General features: G+C 41.3%; 1 protein-coding gene and 1 long non-coding RNA gene across 9 annotated transcripts in view; both read left to right on the top strand.

The window, feature by feature from the left end:
- The window catches only part of BCAS3 (BCAS3 microtubule associated cell migration factor), a 754,554-nt gene that overhangs the window by 633,756 nt on the left and 102,407 nt on the right, over positions 1-18,391 (top strand). The window lies entirely within an intron of this gene.
- LOC144582630 (uncharacterized) overlaps positions 1-18,391 on the top strand; it is a 44,542-nt gene extending 26,151 nt beyond the window's left edge. The window contains exon 2 of the long non-coding RNA XR_013535719.1: positions 1-18,391. This exon is cut by the window's left edge and continues 22,910 nt beyond it. This is a non-coding gene — a long non-coding RNA (uncharacterized LOC144582630).

Genomic DNA, 18,391 nt, shown 5'->3' with positions numbered 1-18,391 from the left:
TTTATGATTTGCTTCTAGCATAATGTCCTCAAGGGTCATCCATGTTGTAGCATATGACAGGATTTCCTTATTTTTAAAGTCTGAATAATATTCCCCTGTATACATGTATATACTACATTTTCTTTATCCATTTATCCTTCAATGGATATTTAGGTTGCCTCCATCTCTTTGACTATTGTGAATAATGCTGCAGTGAACACGGGTGTGAAAATATCTCTTAGAAAATATATTTTCAATTCTTTTGAATATATATCATAAGTGGGATTGCTGGATTATATGGAAATTCTATTTTTAATGTTTTGAGGAGTGTCCATGCTGTTTTCCATAGTGGCTACACCATTTGCATTCCCACCAACAATGCACAAGGGTTCCAATTTCGCCACATACTTAGCAGCACTTGTTATTCTCTGTTACATTTGTTTTTTTGTTTCTTTTGATAGTGGCCAACCTAATGGGTGTGAGGTGGTCTACGACTGTGGTTTTGATTTGCATTTCTCTGATAATAGTAATGTTCTGCTAGCAACATTACTATAGCTTTTTTCATACAACTTGTTGGCTATTTGCAGCTACTCTTGGATTAATGTCTATTCAAGTCTTTTGCCACCCTCCTCCTTTTTTTTTTTTTTTAAATTAAGACAAGCTCTTGCTCTGTTGCACAGGCTGGAGGGCAGTGGCATGATCTTGGCTTACTGCAGCCTCCGCCTCCTAGGCTCAAATGATTCTTGTGCCTCAGCCTCCCCAGGTAGCTGAGATTACAGGCATGTTCCACCATGCCTGGCTAATTTTTTATATTTTTAGTAGAGATGGGATTTTGCCATGTTGTCTAGGCTGGTCTCAAACTCCTGGCCTCATGTGATCCACCCACCTCGGCCTCCCAAAGAGCTGGGATTACAGGCATGAGCCACTGTGCTCGGCCCCAACTGTATTCTTTTGTATGTAGTTAACCAGTTTTCCTAGAACCATTTGGGTTTTTGTTTTGTATGTTTGAATAAGGTCTCTCTGTTGCCCAGACAGGAGTGCAATGGTGCAGTCATACTCACTGCAGCCTCACACTCCTGAGTCCAAGCAGTCCTCCTGCCTCAAGTTGCTGGGACTACAGGCACACATCACCATGCCCAGCTAATTTTTCTATTTTTCGTAGGGATGATGTATCATACTGTTGCCCAGACTGGTCTCAAACTCCTGGCCTCAAGCAGTCCTCCCACTTTGACCTCCAAAAGTGCTGAAATTAAAGATGTAAGCCATCATGCTTGGCTAAATTAATTGAAGAGACTATCCTCAAATTATGTTTTAAAGGAAAAACTGAAATATATTCTTTCTTCCATAGAATAGTGCTTCAAACATATTGTATGCAGAAGCAATCAATAAGCATGCAGCCAAAAATATAAAAAAATAAGAATTTTAGAATCTTTTCGAGCCGTTAATGAAAAATACTAGATTATTTTTCAGGATTTGGTGATATTTAAGGTGTTTGTCAGTGTTTAAAACCATATAATTTTGGCTGGGCACAGAGGCTCATGTCTGTAATCCAGCACTTTGAGAGGCTGAGGCAGGCAGATACCTTGAGCTCAGGAGCTCAAGACCGGCCTTGGCAACATAGCAAAACCCTATCTCTACAAAAAATACAAAAATTATCTGGGCATGGTCTCATGAGACTATACCTATGGTTTCAGCTACTCGGGAGGCTGAGGTGGGAGGACGGCTTGAGCTCCAGGAGGTTAAGGTTGCAGTGAGCTGAGATTGCACCACTGCACTCTAAAAAAAAAAAGCAATTTTGATCATCTCTCCTCATTCTAAGTAAAAATTACTTTCATATATAAGTTGCATTGTGTAAGTTTCAGGCTATGCATAACTAGATCTACTCCTGTTCAGACATACTACACTTTATGTCAATTTTGCCTTTTTACCTCTTGATATCTGCTCCAGTCCAGACGTGTTGACCTTCATACCTGAGACAGCATCATCTTCACTCCTAGATTAGATCTCCTGCGCCCTCCTATATCCCATGTGATTTTTCTTGGCTTATGTCCTCACTTTGGTAGAGGACATCCTCCTGTAGCTTCCATTTCTAGTGTTCTCTATTCCTTTGTATAGATCTAAGTTTCAGTTTTCCTTCACCCAGATTTCCTTTAATGCTTCTTGAAACACCAGTATGCTAGCTAGAATTCTCTTAACTTTTGTCTTAAGATGTCTATTTTTATTTTTTTCTGAGACATGGTCTCACTTTGTCACCCAGACTGGAATGCAGTGGCATGATCATGGCTCCCTGGCAGCCTCTACCTCCTGGGCTCAAGCAATCCTCCTGCCTCAGTCCCCAAAGAAGCTGGGACTACAGGCACGTACCACCACACCTGGCTATTTTTTCATATTTTTTGTAGAGACGAGGTTTGGCCATGTTGCCCAGGCTGACTACCTTTATTTTAAAGGATATTTTGCTGAATATGATGTTGCATGAAAAAGGAATACCATTTTTTAAAAAGCTAGATGTCATTCTGGCTGTGTGGATTCTGACAAGAAGGGAGCAGTTATTTGTTCTGTATGTCATGTGTCTTTTACCTCTGGCTACTTTTAAGATTTGTCTATTTTTCACTATTTTGATGATGATAAGCTCTGGACTCGTTTTATTTATGTACATCCTATTTTATAGTTTGTTGAGTTTCTTGGATCTATGAGTTTATTATTTTTATCAAATTTGAACATTTTTTGGCCATTATTTTTTTCAAATTTTTTAATGGCTAACCCTCCCTCTAAGACTGCAGTTTCACATATCAGACCACTAATAGGTCACTATGGCACTATTTTTTCTTTTTCTTACAAGTTTTAATTTTCTCTGTGCTATGGTTTAGTTTCTATTGCTGTATCTTCAAGTGTAGAGGTCTCTGGAGTGTTTAATCTTTTGTCAAGTTTATTTAGTAAATTTTTTATTTTTAGAAGTTATGTTTGGTTCTTTTTTTAATATCTCCCATTTCCTATCTTCATTATGTTCATATTTTCTTTTAAATCTTTGACTTTTTTTTTTTGAGACAAGGTCTCACTTTGTTGCCCAGGCTGGAGTGCAGTGGCACAATCTCTGCTCACTGCAACCTCCACCTCCTGGGTTCAAGCAATTCTCCTGCCTCAGCCTGCCAAGTAGTTGGGATCACAGGCACCTGCCACCACACCCCACTAATTTTTATATTTTTAGTAGAAATAGGGTTTCACCATGTTGACCAGGCTGGTTTCAAACTCCTGACCTCAGGTGTCTCGGCCTCCCAAAGTGCTGGGATTACAGGTATGAGCCACCACGCTGGCCTGAACACATTTTTAACAGATGTTTGAAATTCCTCCTATAAAAAAACTGCAGCCAACATCAGACTTAATGGAGATTGAAAGCTTTCTCCTAAGATCAGGAACACAGCAAGGGATGTGTCCACTCTCACCACTGCTATTCACCCAAGTACAGGAGGTTTTGGCTAGTACAGTAAGGGAAAATAAAGAAACCAAAAGTATCTCAGTTGGCAGGGAAGAAGTAAAACTGTTTTTATTCCTAGAAAACATAATTGTCTGTATAGGAAAACCTATGAAATCTGTTTTTATTTATTTGGAGACAGGGTCTTGCAGTGTCACTCAGGCTGGAGTGCAGTAGCATGAACATGGCTGACTTCAGCCTCTACCTCCTGGTTTCAAGTGGTGATCAGACTTCTGAGTAGCTGGGACCACAGGTGAATGCTATTACGTTTAACTAATTTTTAAAATTTTTTGTAGAGACAGGGTCTCACTATTTGCCCAGGGTAGTCTAGAACTCCAAGCCCAAGCAATCCTCTCACTTTAGCCTCCCAAAGTACTAGGATTACAGGCACTAGCCACTGCACCCAGCCCTGAAATCTGTTTTTTAAAAGCTACTGGAACCAATAAGGAATTTAACAGTGTCAGAACATGACATCAATATGTAAAAATTGATTGAATTGTCGATATACTATCAACAAATAATCTGAAATTGAAATTTTAAAGCAATGCCATTTGTAATAAGTAAATAGCACAGATATTGAATGGAAATATATAGAATAAAGGATTCCTTATAGGGATTAGGTCTGTGCATGGCCTTATGTGATTGCTGGTGCTGCTGAGGAAGTCTCTTGCCTTTGAGTCTCTTGGTGGGCCTGAATATGGAGCAGGGCTGAAGCTGGGAAGAAAGTTTAATGTGAATAAGCAGAAACAAAGGGCAAATTGGAGCCCATGTGCATTTCTCAGACACGATCTCACCTTGTTGCCCAAGCTGGAGTACAGTGGCATAATCACAGTGAGCGGCGGCTCACTGTAGCCTTGTCAGTGCCCTTAGCCTTGATAAAAGGGCAGACTGACCTGCAGAAGAAGCTGGTACTCTTCACTACAAAACTGCATGTGCACTTGACCCAGAAGTCACAGAATGTGAAGGAGACTATCTCATGAGATCTGGGGGACAATGTAGTCCGGCAGGGTGGCTGGCATGTCAGTTACAGTAAACACAAGCTGCCACAGGACCATGTACCCTGCATTTACCCTTCAAAGCATAATGATTGCTGCTGTCTTCCACCTTCCACATCTCATGGAAATTTTTCTTACAATTAACACCAACTTGTAATCATACATGGAAGAGAATTCTCAGAATCGTAGTTCTAGATTAGCTAAATTGATACAGTACAAAGCCATTATACTCCTTAATAGTTTTTTGATAGCCTTAGGTATGAAACCTTATAAAAGGCAACCTATTTCGCAAGGTTGTAGGATATACTGTAAGTATATAAAAATCACTTGTGTTTCTATACAGTAGCAATGAGCAAACTGCACATGAAATTAGGAAAGCACTTTCATTTACAATAGCATCAAAAAGAATGAAGTACTCAGGAGTATATTTAACAGAAGTAAAAGCTTTGTTTTTGGGAGAAGTTATAGAACTAAATAAATGGAAAGATATTCCATATTCATAGATCAAAAGACAAAACTGATAAGATGGCAGTGCTCCCCAAATTGATGTACAGATTCAATGCAATCTCTGTCAAAATCCCAGCTGACTTCTTTGCAGAAATTGATGAGCCAGTCCTAAAATTTATGTATAAATTCAAGGGTACAGAAAAGCCAAAGTAATCTTGAAAAAGAACAAAGTTGAAGGCCTTGACTTTTCAATTTCAAAATATACTTCTAAGCTGTAGTAATCAAGATAATATGGTACTAGCATATGGACATACAGCATAATGGAATAGAATTGAGAGTCCAAAAATAAACCCTCACATTTACAGTCAATTGATTTTTAAACATGGATGTCAAGACAATTCCATGAGGAAAGAATAGTATTTTCAACAAGTGGTAGGCTGGGCATGGTGGCTCACACCTGTAATCACAATGCTTTGGGAGGCTGAGGCAGGAGGATCACTTGAGGCCAGGAGTTCAAGACCTGCCTGGGAAACAAAGTGAGACTTTGTCTCTTATAGGAAAAAAAGAAATTTTCCTATAAAATTTGGAAATATGGTGGCGTGTGCCTATAGCTCTAGTAACTTGAGAGGCTGAGGCAGGAGGATTGTTTTTTCTAGGAGTTCAAGGTTGTTGTGAGCTGTGATCATGCCAGTGCACTCCACCTGAGTGACAGAGCAAGACTGTGTGTCAACAAAAACCAAAAAAGTGGTAATGGGACAACTGAATATCCACATGACCCTACCGCTACCATACACAAAAATTAAAATGGATCAAAGACCTAAATGTAAGAAGTGAAGCTATAACACTCTTAGAAGAAAACATGAGTAAATGTTTGTGACCATGGATTAGGCAATAGTATCTTAGATATGACACCAAAAGCACAAACAACAAGAGAAAAATAGATAATAAACTGGACACTATCAAACTAGAAAACATTCAGGCTTCTAAGAATAACATCAGGAAAGGGAAAAGACCCACAAAATGGGAGAAAATTTTTTCAAATCAAATCAAATAAGGGACTTATGTCTAGAATATATAAGAACTACTACAACACAATAATATAAAGACAAATAACCCAATTAAAAATGGACGAAAGATCTAAATAGACACTTCTCCAAAGAAAATATGCAGTGGCCAATAATTGCATGAAAAGATGCTCAACATCATTAATCATTAGGGACATTCAACTCAAAACCACAAGGAGATACTAGTTGGCACCCACTAGGATGGCTATGATCAAAAAGATAAATAATAACAAATATCGATAATGATGGGAAAAGTTATAGGCTGGCAGGAATGTAAAATGGTGCATCTTCTTTAGCAAACTGGCAGTTTCTCAAATGGTTACCAGAGTTACCATATTATCCAACAATTCCACACCCAGGTGTATACCCGAAAGAAAAACATGTCCACACAAAAAATGAATTTATACAGAATTTTCATAGCAGCATTACTCGTGATAGCCAAAAAGTGAAAACAAATGTCTATCAGTTGTTTTTGTTTGTTTGTTTTGAGAAAGAGTCTCACTCTGTTCCCCAGGCTAGAGTGCAGTGGCACAATCTTGACTCAATGCAACCTCCTCCCACCTCAGTCCCCACGAGTAGCTCAGACTATAGGTATGTGCCACCATGGCTGGGTAATTTTTGTGTTTTTTGTAGAGACAGGGTTTCACTAGGTTCCCAGGCTTGTCTCAAACTCGGGCTCACAAGATCTGCCCACATTGGCCTTCCACAATGCTAGGCTTACAGGTGTGTGCCACCATGCCCAGCCTCTAGCAACTGTTGGATGGACATACCCAAAGGAATTGAATGCAGCAAAAGGAACTGATGCTTATGTGTTCCTTGCAGCATTATTCACTCTAGCCCAAAGATTCAAACACCCTAAGTGTTCAACAGATTAATGGATAAACAAAACATGGTATGTTCATACAATGGAACACAAAATATTCCATAAAAAGGAATGAAGTTTTCATACATACTAGAGCATGGATCAGCCTTGAAAATATTTGTGACTGGAAGTATGGTTCCACTTCTATGAAATGTCCAGAATAGGAAAATCTACAGAGATGGAAAGTGGATTCCCTAGGACTGGGGATATGAGATTGGGAGATAATGGCTAAGAGGTACGGGCTTTCTTTTCAGAGCAATCAGAATCCTCTAAAATAGGTTGTGATGGTTGCACAATTCTGTGAATACACTAAAAGCCATTGAATTATATACTTGTTTTTTTTTTTAAGATAGAGTCTTGCTCCATCTTAAAAAAAAAAAAAAAACCCAGGCTGGAGTGCAGTGGCACTTCTGGGCTCACTGCAATCTCCTCCTTCCAGGTTCAAGTGATTCTCCTGCCTCAGCTTCCTGAGTATCTGGGATTATAGGCCCATGCCACCACACCCAGCTAATTTTTGTATTTTTAGTAGATGGCATTTGACTATGTTGGCCAGGCTGGTCTCGAACTCCTGACCTCAAGTGATCCACCCACCTCAGCCTCCCAAAGTGCTGGGATTACAGGTGTGAGCCACTGGGCCCAGCCTAAATTATATACTTTAAATGGATGAATTGTATGATAGGTGAAAAAACCTTTGTTTTTTCTTTAAGGCAGCCTAGGACTGACACACCTAACAAGTTCTTGCTTCTTTCTTCTCTCTCCATTGGTCAGTGATTCGTTTCGTAGGCAGGCTTGTGCACAGATTGGGGGTTCCATTCCATTCCTTATTATTTGGGTTCCTCTTGAAGAGCAGCTTCTGCCTAGCCCGTGGTAGCTAAGAGATTCACAAACCAATTTGTATTTTGCAAACTTTACCCTGGGGCCATAGCAGAGGCTATTCTGAGAACAGCTGTGGGTCTAATTTTGATGTGGCCCAGTGACTGTTCACCAGACCTCATCACTGCCATTCGATCTTAATCATTCAGTCTTAATCCCTTGGAGGACACAGAGTTGTTCGGTCCATCCTGGTGTAGACCACAAACCATGTTTAAAATAGTGGGCTAAGCCATTGGGCCTCCATGGTGAGGTGGCACCAGTCCCTCTGCTTGAGTGGAAAAAAAAAAAAAGCTAGGCCGGTAACCACAAGCCAAGTTGGGCTTGGCTGCTGCGGGCTGATTGGGTGACTGCGGCAGTACAAGCTTTGCTAAGCCTCCTTTGGCTCACTTTTTCTCCATCTCCATGTCTCTACATCTTTCTTTTTTTTCCTTTCAATTCTGCTCCTTCCAAGTCTACATTAACTCTTTGTTTAGCTTGGTTCCAGAGCTGTAAGTACTTTCCTTTAGTCAACTATTCATCTCTTGGGTAGTTCTCTCCCTACTGTCAGCAGAACTCAAGAAATCCTCTAGTTCAAAAAAAGAGTAGAGTTGTAAGGGACCTCAGAACTCTTCTACCTCAAGGCCCTTTCTTTACACTTGGAGACCCTGGTACCCAGAGAGAGAAAGTATTATGCCACAGTTACCCACCAACTTGGTCTAGGCCTGGGATTTGGTCCCATTATCCCCTCACTCCTGGTTCATTACTCTTTCCATTTCTGAATGAAGCCAGACACACATTGCAGAAAGAAGTAGGATTCTGAAGAAGTGTAGTTCTCTTTAGATAGATACAGATACAGGATCAATAATAGTCTACCTCAAAGACAGTTATTATTATTATTATTATTATTATTATTATTATTTTGAAATAGACTCTCACTCTGTCACCCAGGCTGGAGTGCAATGGCATGATCTCTGCTCACTGCAACCTCTGCCTCCCAGGTTCAAGCGATTCTCCTGCCTCAGCCTCCCAAGTAGCTGGGACTACAGGCACCTGCCACCGTGCCCAGCTAATTTTTGCTATTTTTAGTAGAGACAGGGTTTCACCATCTTGGCCAGGCTTATCTCGAACTCCTGAACTTGTGATCCACCTGCCTCAGCCTCCCAAAGTGCTGGGATTACAGGCATGAGCCACCACGCCCAGCTGAAAGTTATTATTTCCTAAAGTCCAAGAGGCTATTGGATATCACTCAGTCCAGCTCCAGGAGGTCATCAGGTTTGTCTTTGGAAGGAAATGTGGGGTAGTTGACCTCGTAGAAATAATGTCTAATTTGAAATCAGGATCCAGGTTTGAGTAACAACTCTTCCACTTAAAGATTTCACATCTTGCATGAGTAAGTAATTTGTTCTCTGCACTTCAATGTACAGATCTATATAGCAGGAGTAACAGTACCTACCTTGGAGTGTGTTGTATAGATTTGATAAAATAATGAAAGTAAAAGCTTATTTTAACTTGAAACAAAAGGTGTATTCACATGAAAAGGTTGGCACTGTGTGTGTGTGTGTGTGTGTGTGTGTGTGTGTGTGTGTGTAGCAAGAAGTGACCTTTCCAAGTGTATTTTTATGGCAGATTAGTGCTTACGTGGTCAGTGCCAGAGCTAAAGGTTCTGCCAGTTCTCTTCACACATGCCTGATCATTTGGGCAGCAAACATGGAGCCATCTGGGCATGTCTGGACCCTTAACAGGTTCAAGGCTTTCTCCAGCAACTCCCAACTGACTGGCTTGTTGTATTCCCATAGTACCTCAGCCTTCTAAAAAGGTATTACATACTTCATGCTTTAAAAAGAAAATTGGGCATAAAATGTTATTAAAAAGATACCTACTCTTATCTCCCAGTCCCTGCCCAGAGAAAATAACAGTTAGCAGTTTTTACGGTGTTTCATTCCAAAGATGTTCTGTGCATCCTTTTGTCTTCACATCAAAAAGATACCCTACGATGCACACTCTTTTTCTATATTAATACATCTTGGAGATTTTTCCTTTTTTTGGTATTTATAGAATTTCCTTATTTTTAGAGACAACATAGTTTTCTACTATTTATTTCACAGTCCCCATTGTTGGACTGTAGATGGTCTTCAAGCTTTTGTCATTAAAAATAGTGTTAAAGTAAGTAGTTTACATCTTGGGACATTTGTGTAATTTCATGTATATAAATAGTTCTTAGAAGTTGCCAGGCATGGTGGCTCACGCCTGTAATCCCAGTACTTTGGGAGGCCAGGGTGGGCGGATGACAAGGTTAGGAGTTTTAGATGAGCCTGGCCAATATGGTGAAACCCCATCTCTACTATAAATATACAAAAATTAGCCAGGTGTAGTGGTGTTTGCCTGTAATCCCAGTTATTCAGGAGACTGATGCAGAAGAATTGCTTGAACCCAGGAGGCAGAGGTTGCAGTGACCTGAGATCACACCACTGCACTACAGCCTGGCAACAGAGTGAGACTGTCTCAAAAAAACAAAATAGTAGAATTCCCAGGGCAAAGGATAAGTGACCTGGGAATTTTTTGTAATTTTATTATTTAATGTCAAATTTTCCATCATAGTCACCATACTAAGTTATACTCCCACCCCCAATGTATGAGCGTACTTATTTCTCTACACCTTGCCTATACAGTGTGTTATCAGATTTTTTGGTCTCTGCAAATCAGATTCAATGTAGTATTTTATTGTAATTTCAATCTGCATTTCTCTTTGACTGGCTTTGAACATATTTTCACAAATTTAAATGTCATACTTATTTTATTCATTGTTCCTGGTCTTTTCCCATCTTTATATTTTTTTTTTATCTTTTTCATATTGATTTGGAGTAGCTTTCTATATACTAAGCAAATTAGCACTCTATCATATATATTAAAAATATTTTTCCAAGTTAGTATCTTTGCCATATAAATTTTAGAATTTTATGTGTTTATCAATAATTTCTGGGGTTTATATCAGACTAACTTTCTCATTTCTCTATTGTTTTAAAAATTTTTTGTTTTATGGTAAATCTTTGTTTTCTGCTGATTCCTTTTTGCAAGACTGTTGTGCACATAATAGATGTTCAAGACTTTTTTTCTAAACAGCTACTTCAATTTAGGCTGTTTCATGTAATGAAAGAAAGACTGACTTTGGATTCGGAAGACCTCATTGACAACTAACTATAACACATTCAAACTTGTTAGTTACTAGGTACCTGCCTCCTGGATTTTTGTGAATATCTAATCAGATCGAGTGAATTAATAATGAGAAAGCCCTTTCTAAAAGTATAAAGAAATTATTTGGGACAGTTTTTCAGTGAACACATGATGCTTTTGTTATTTTTATCCCTAATTGGTCTCGGGTTTGAAATAAAATTTGTCTCTAGGAAAAAACAAAGCTCATAAATGCAGGGTTTTCTTTATTGCTTCTTTGGGAATACCTTACCAATGAGAAAGCTTTCCTGAGCCCTGGTTGGGAGCTGAATGAGGAGGGGCAAATTGGGCCTCTGGTGAGAGGTTCTCCCCAAGTGTCCAGACTAGTAACTTTTAAGAGTTGGATGGTTGGAAAAAGTGGGCAGGAGATTTGGATAATATTCCAGGATAGAGAGTTCACTTTTACTATGCTGAAATAGTTCAAAGGCAAAGTCTTCTGGGAACTAATGTTGGTCACGTTGGCTTACTCTCAGACAGATGTGACTTCCTGTGTCAGGGAGGGAGGCTCCAAGGACAAGTTGAATGCCCAAGTTATAGAAAGCGATGTTTAAATTGGTCTTTGTCAATAAAACAGAGTATCTCAAGTGTTTGCAAAAGAAGAAAGCCCATCAACACACAGCATATGGACCAAACCCTTCCAGAAGTCTGTTTACCTCACTTTGAGAGAATTTCCCTTTTGGTTTAATGAGTTGGTCACATTACATCATCTCTTTACCTAAAATATGAATTTTAAACATTTTTTATTGAGATAATTTTTTTCACATAGTGAAATGCACAGAGCTTAAATGTGTAAGTAATTAAATGAGTTTTAATAAAGGGGAGATATTACAGTAAAATATATTTTTAACATCTATATTTTTATATATAATACATATTTTTAAAATACATATTTTTTTTCAACGGTGATTTTCCCCCTTTAAAAATAAATTAGCCCACCAGGCATGGTGGCTCACGCCTATTATCCCAGCACTTTGGGAGACCGAGGCAGGTGGATCACCTGAGGTTGGGTGTTCAAGACCAGCCTGATCAAGATGGAGAAACCCCATCTACGAAAAATACAAAATTAGCTGGGCATGGTGATGCATGCCTGTAATCCCAGCTACTTCGGAGTCTGAGGAAGGAAATCACTTGAACCCGGTGGCCAGAGGTTGCTGTGAGCCAGGATCACACCATTGCTCCAGCCTGGGCAACAAGAGTGAAACTCCGTCTCATAAATAAATAAATAAATCGTCCATGGCATCTTTTATTTAAATAATGCTAAATAATACTATGATGTTGTGATGTTGTAATACTAAAAGTTGTGATTTATTTTTGCTCCGCGTTGCTCCTTTATGTATTGAAAACAGTTGGGCAGCCATGACATTCAATGGTGCTGCCTACTTCCTTCAGAGATGTTACCGTTTTATGTTTTAATATAAAGGTGACCATTTTGCTGGAAAAGTACCATCAGCTAGCCTTGGTTTTCTGTGATTGATCCACCAGACATTAAGCACCCACTCTATGCTGGGTACTTTATATTATGTTTAGTTCATTCTCCTTATTATATTTAGTTAACTCTCCTATTTAGTTCATCAGAGATGATGAAGGGATGACCAAGTGAATTTGTACCAAAATGAGGTTGAAAAAGTAAAAATTGATTTAAAAAAATTTTTTTTTGAGATAGAGTCTCGCTCTGTTGCCCAGGCTGGAGTGCAGTGGCTCAATCTTGGCTTACTGCAACCTCCGCCTCCTGGGTTCAAGCAATTCTACCTCAGCCTCCCGAGGAGCTAGGACTACAGGCACGCACCACAATGCCCCACTAATTTTTTTTGTATTTTTAGTAGAGACAGGGTTTCACCATGTTGACCAGGATTGTCTCGATTTCTTGACCTTGTGATCTGCCCACCTCAGCCTCCCAAAGTACTGGGATTACAGGCGTGAGCCACCACGCCCGGCCCAAAAAAAATTTTTTTTTAGAGACAGAGTTTTTCTCTGCCACCCAGGTTGGAATGCAGTGAGGCAGTCATAGCTCACTGCAGCCTTGACCTCCTGGGCTCAAACAATCCTCTTGCCTCCTCCACCTCTGAAGTAGCTGAAACAACAGGCCACCACACACAGTGGTAAATTGATTTTTAAGCAGTTAGACCTTGAACTGACTCACCTGGGCAGCTTTAGTTGTACCTTTGGTGTTATGATCTGAAGGCTTGTTGACATCTGTTGCTGCTTCTGGGCTCCTTAGAATGAGCAGTGCAGCCACAGCTGCATTTTTTTTTTTCCCTCCTGCTGTTTAGGCTTCATTCTCACTGGATTTTCAGCCTATCTGGGCATTTATTTGTCCCCCTAAGGCCATGCCAATTGTTGCAAAGGTAAAGAGAAGGAATTCTCAGAAGAGCTGTCAGGGTCCCTGCTTGGGAGAGCCTCCACTCACCCAATAAGTGAGGAAATTTGCCCAGGCATGGCAGGGTTGGCACAGTGATCTGATGCCACCTCAGAAGGGACAGCAGAAGCTTCCTCAGCACCTAGCTAATGCCTGTTGTTGAATGAATGAAGTGAAGTTCTCAAGCAAGTGTCATCAAGGCCCTCTCCTTGCTCTCCTATCAGTTTGTGAAAGCTTTGCTACCCTAAATTCTTGTCCCTGGTCTCTGTTGGGACCATGCCTGCTGACTGGTGCTGACCTCAGTGTCTCTTCTGTCCACTAGTGATTCAAACCAACTATCCTGAAACTGCCTTCACCTGGGTAGACCAGGGACCACAAGAACCAGAGAAATGAAACGTATCACTTGAGAACTAAATTGGGGTGCTGTGCTTTTCCCATCCTCCTAGGTTGTGTTTTTACTTGCTAAAATGAAGCAAAGCAAATATAACAATTAGTGCATGGCAGAGTCAGTGCTAGTAAGTATATATAAAAGAGAGAACTGAGTGCTACTTTCCAACCTAGAGTAACTTCCAAGTCTGAATACTTTGTTTTCTGCAGATTTTCAACAGGTTTCAGTTATACTTTCTCGGCCCTAAAGTAAAAAGCTCTACATGCTTCGTTTGGTTTATCCATAGGATCTAGACTAGAGTAGAGGATTGACTCAGTGAAAATGTTTATTCCTCTAATTAAGCAGAATTAAGGTCTGGACTCAAAACTGTCTTGAGCTGTGCTAGGCATAATTGAGATGCATGGACTTTGTGTAAATAATGTACTTCTAATTGGCTTTGATTAAGTGCAAATTAGAATCACACTTCACTCCAGTGTGATTTACATTCCTAAGCCCTTTTACTAACTGAAGTACTGTGGGTGGCCGATAAGGCTTGTTTATCCAGGAGACAAGAGGCTAGGAGCTGGAGATCTGCAGTTTCCCAAAGGTAAAGGAGCCTGCAGCTGAGACTGGAGTTTCGGACATGTTACCGCCCATCTCCAGTCCCTGCTTCAGGCGAATCAGCTTTAGTCCTCTACATTCTAAAGCTCTACCAAGCCGGGCACAGTGGCTCACGCCTGTAATCCCAGCACTTTGGGAGGCCGAGGCGGGTGGATCACGAGGTCAAGAGATTGAGACCATCCTGGTCAACATGGTGAAACCCCACCTCTACTAAAAATACAAAAAATTAGCTGGGCATAGTGGCGCGTGCCTGTAATCCCAGCTACTCAGGAGGCTGAGGCGGGAGAATTGCTTGAACCCAGGAGGTGGAGGTTGTGGTGAGCTGAGATCGCACCATAGCACTCCAGCCTGGGTAACAAGAGTGAAACTCCATCTCAAAAAAAAAAATAAATAAAGATCTACCAATTGTTTTTTGATTTTCAAGACTTGGAAAACTTATCTTCACTCTCACACACACACACAGGCGGTACATGAATATTGGAGTTTCTCTTGTGAATCCTCAGACCTAAAACAAACCTCAGGCTTTGACTGTCATTATCATGACACCTTTTTACTCGTGGACCAGAAACATTACATAAAGGAAACAACTGGTGGGAAGTTTTTCCCAAAGAGTTCCCAGTGTGTGGATGTGAGTCAACAGACTGCTGCAAAGTAGCTTAAACTCTACATACCCTTTGGGATTTCTTTGCAGCTTTCAAAGGGTAGGTCCTTGCAACTGTCCCTTGGTGAGCCTGCAGTGGGGGTGGGGAGTATGAGACATTTCCTCTTGCTTCTGAATTCTCTGGATCTGCATTTGAAAGTTGTCATGAGCAGATGAAACAGCAGTTGCTGGGTTTTTACTGATGTTGCCGCCCACTCCTATGCTGGTGAAGTCTAGCATGTGGCGAGGCCTTTGGTTACTGGGAGGCTGGTAAATAGGCAGCAGGATAGGAATCCGACATGGTGTTTATGACCCTGGAGGCCATATGACTGGACCTGGAAGGGTTTCTCCAGATTTTCTCACATTAGCATGCTGCTGCTTGGTGCAAGACCAAAATATAACATGTTAGAATAGGGATTTTAACACCAGCAGAGAGTGCTAACAGTGTGCTAGGATCTGTGGGCATGCTGTTAGCAGGGATACGTTAAACACTCGCTTCATACCCTTGTGACGGTGGCTCCTAGGGCAGCCAGAGGAGCATGTCGTCTTCAGAGAAGTTTGGGTCATAAATATGTTTGGGCTCTAAACTCTGCCATGGGCTTACCAGAGTCAGAAGGTAGCATATTTAGACAAATTACACTACAGAGATCCTGGCCGGGGCAAGGAAGGACAGAGAATGCTTTCTAGGCCCTTTATACTACATTCATTCATTTATTCAATGAAACTTTTTTTTTTTTTGAGTTGGAGTCTTGCTCTGTCACCCAGGCTGCAGTGCAGTGGTGTGATCTCGGCTCACTGCAACCTCTGCCTCCCTGGTTCAAGCAATTCTCCTGCCTCAGCCTCCAGAGAATACAGGCACATCACCACGCCCACCTAATTTTTATATTTTTAGTAGAGATGCGGTTTCACCATGTTGGCCAGGATGGTCTCGATTGCTTGACTTCATGATCCACCCACCTCGGCCTCCCAAAGTGCTGGGATTACAGGCATGCGCCACCACACCCAGCCATTCAGTGAAACTTTATGGGCCACCTACTGAGCCAGACACCAGAGGTGCAATTAGAATATGCCCTGGGCTTTACACCTAAAGAGCTCTGTGGAGTTTGGGAACAGATCTCTGTAGAGATCAATGACAACCAAATGTGGTACACGCTGCAGCAGAGAAGGGGAAGCCTACAGTAGCGGCTGTCGTGGGGAAAATTGTCTGCCATACTGCATTCGCTCAAAGCAGCTTTGATTCAGCTTGAGGGCCACATGCTGTTCCAAGAAATTGCACTTTGCAGGGCTGGGCATGGTGGCTCACACCTGTAATCCCAGCACTTTGGGAGGCTGGGGCAGTAAGATCACTTGAGCCCAGGAGTTTGAGATCAGCCTAAGCAACATAGTGATACCTTGTCTTTATGAAAAATCAAAAAATTAGCCAGGCATGGTGGTAGGCTCCTGTAGTCCCAGCTACTACTGAGGCTGAGGTGGGAAGATCACTTGAGCCCAGAAGGTTGAGGCTACAGTGAACCAAGATGGCATCACTGCACTCCAGCCTGGGTGACAGCATAAGACCCTGTGTCAAAAACAAAAACAAAACAAAAGGTGTACTTATTATTGACTTTCTGAAGAAAAAATAATAACAACAATAAGATATTAACATTCGTTCAGTACATACTATGTGCCAAGTATTGTTCTAAGTACTTTTGTTCATTTTCTCATGTAATCATCACAGCATTGAAAAGGTACCATTATTTCTATTTTAAGAGGAGCAAGCTGAAGCTTGGAGGGTTGAAGTAACTTGCAGAGGAATCAGGACTCGAACTTGGGTCTGATGTAGACTAGCTTGTTAGTCTACATCCAGGTGTAACAGACTATGAGTCAGAAGCCCTGGGCTCTGTTGCTGACTTTCTTACTAGCTGGCTGTGTGCTCTTCAGCAAGTCACTCCCTGTCCCCGCCTTGGTTCCTTCCTTAACCACTTCATTAAATGAGGCACTCAATCAACTTCTTGAATCAAAGAAATTACATGGACTGTGGAGAGGGAAAGTGTGAGGTCTTCGACTGCTCGCTATGCTACTACTATCGGTTGTGAATTTTGTGGCCTTGTCATCTGCTGGCCCTAAAGTATGTAGTATAGACCTTTGTCAGTCTTCTTGACCTGGGTGCTTGATTCCAGAAAGCCTCTTAAAGTAGGGCTCTGTATCTTTCTTTGTCAGTAGTGGAACCAGGCAGCAAGGGCCCAAGGTTATCAAGTACAAGGGCTCTGTCCCAGAGCCATCTCTGCTACAGATTGTCCTAGCTTTAGGTCGGCATGCACTTTCTACTTCAGATCCCCAGTCAGTCCTTGTTGGCAAATGTGGTGCTTTGATCTTTTAAAAGGTGAAGTTAAGCCCAAGACCTTGACCAAGGTTAAGTTCTCCTTCATTCCGGTGAGTTAGGAGGAGTGCTTTCTTGTCTGACTGACAGAGACAAGCAGCCAAGTCTGCAGCAACCACAAAATATGGTGGACTAGAGAACTGGAAATTTTCTTGACAGTTTTTAAGGCAGAGATGCCTAGAAAGAAGTTATCACCCCGCCCCCATGCTAGTCCTCCCAGCAAGCCTTATACTCGGCTGTGGGGGAAAGTGCTGGACTGAGAACCACCAACTGGCCAGGCAAGGATGGTGGCTGGTGTTTTGCAGGTACCTTGGTATTCAGAAAAGCCTTAGAACAGAAGATTTTGCTTTTGAAGGATAGGGGTGGAGCATGAGAAACATGCTCATATCTGTAACCAGTGCAATGTTTAAAATGACCCATCCCATTCAGCAAGGCCCTTCCTCTGCACATTTCCTCTTGGGCAGGGCCCAGAACAAGTGCACCTTCCTTCCCACCCCTTAGTCCACTTGTTGGAAAACCTATTTCATACTCTTAATGCTGTCTAATCCTTCTAACCATATTCTGGAACTTGACTTTGACTTGAGTTATAGTTCCGAGTACTCAAGTAATCGGGAGAGAATGTACCACCATGACTCACCTGGCTCACTCAGAGTGGTTGGGGTGCTGACCCAACAGACTCTCAGTCACTCGTGGAAAGGGGTCTCTCTTCTGACCATTTCCAGACATCTTCAAATGATCTCCTTTTGATTTTTAGGTTCCTTTTTGCTCTTCACTTACAATTTTTCAACATCAGACATGGCTGTTTACTTCCATGTACATTACTGCAATATGAAACCACTCTGTCCTCTGAGAGCAAATAAACTGGCTTTAATGGGTGTGCTGTCAACTAACAGCTAAAGGGTTAAAAGTTTTAGCAGGCAGGCTGGCCAGCAGGAGTTAGTGGTGTGGAGTAAGAGGGACGCCAGCCTGTCTCTAAACTTTTTGGCCCTCCCCAAGTACAGAGATGAAGGAAGAGCCTCTATAAATCACTGGAGATTAGAGACCCTGTTCTTGCCGACTCCACAGGGTTGCACTGCTTAATGTCAAAGCCTCACGTATTACTTTAACAGCACTCCTTTTCTTTATTAAATCCACTTTGAAATAAAAAAAAAA

This window comes from Callithrix jacchus, chromosome 5 (genome assembly GCF_049354715.1).
Source record: "Callithrix jacchus isolate 240 chromosome 5, calJac240_pri, whole genome shotgun sequence".
NCBI lineage: Eukaryota > Metazoa > Chordata > Mammalia > Primates > Cebidae > Callithrix > Callithrix jacchus.
This window is presented reverse-complemented; position numbering and strand designations above follow the sequence as displayed.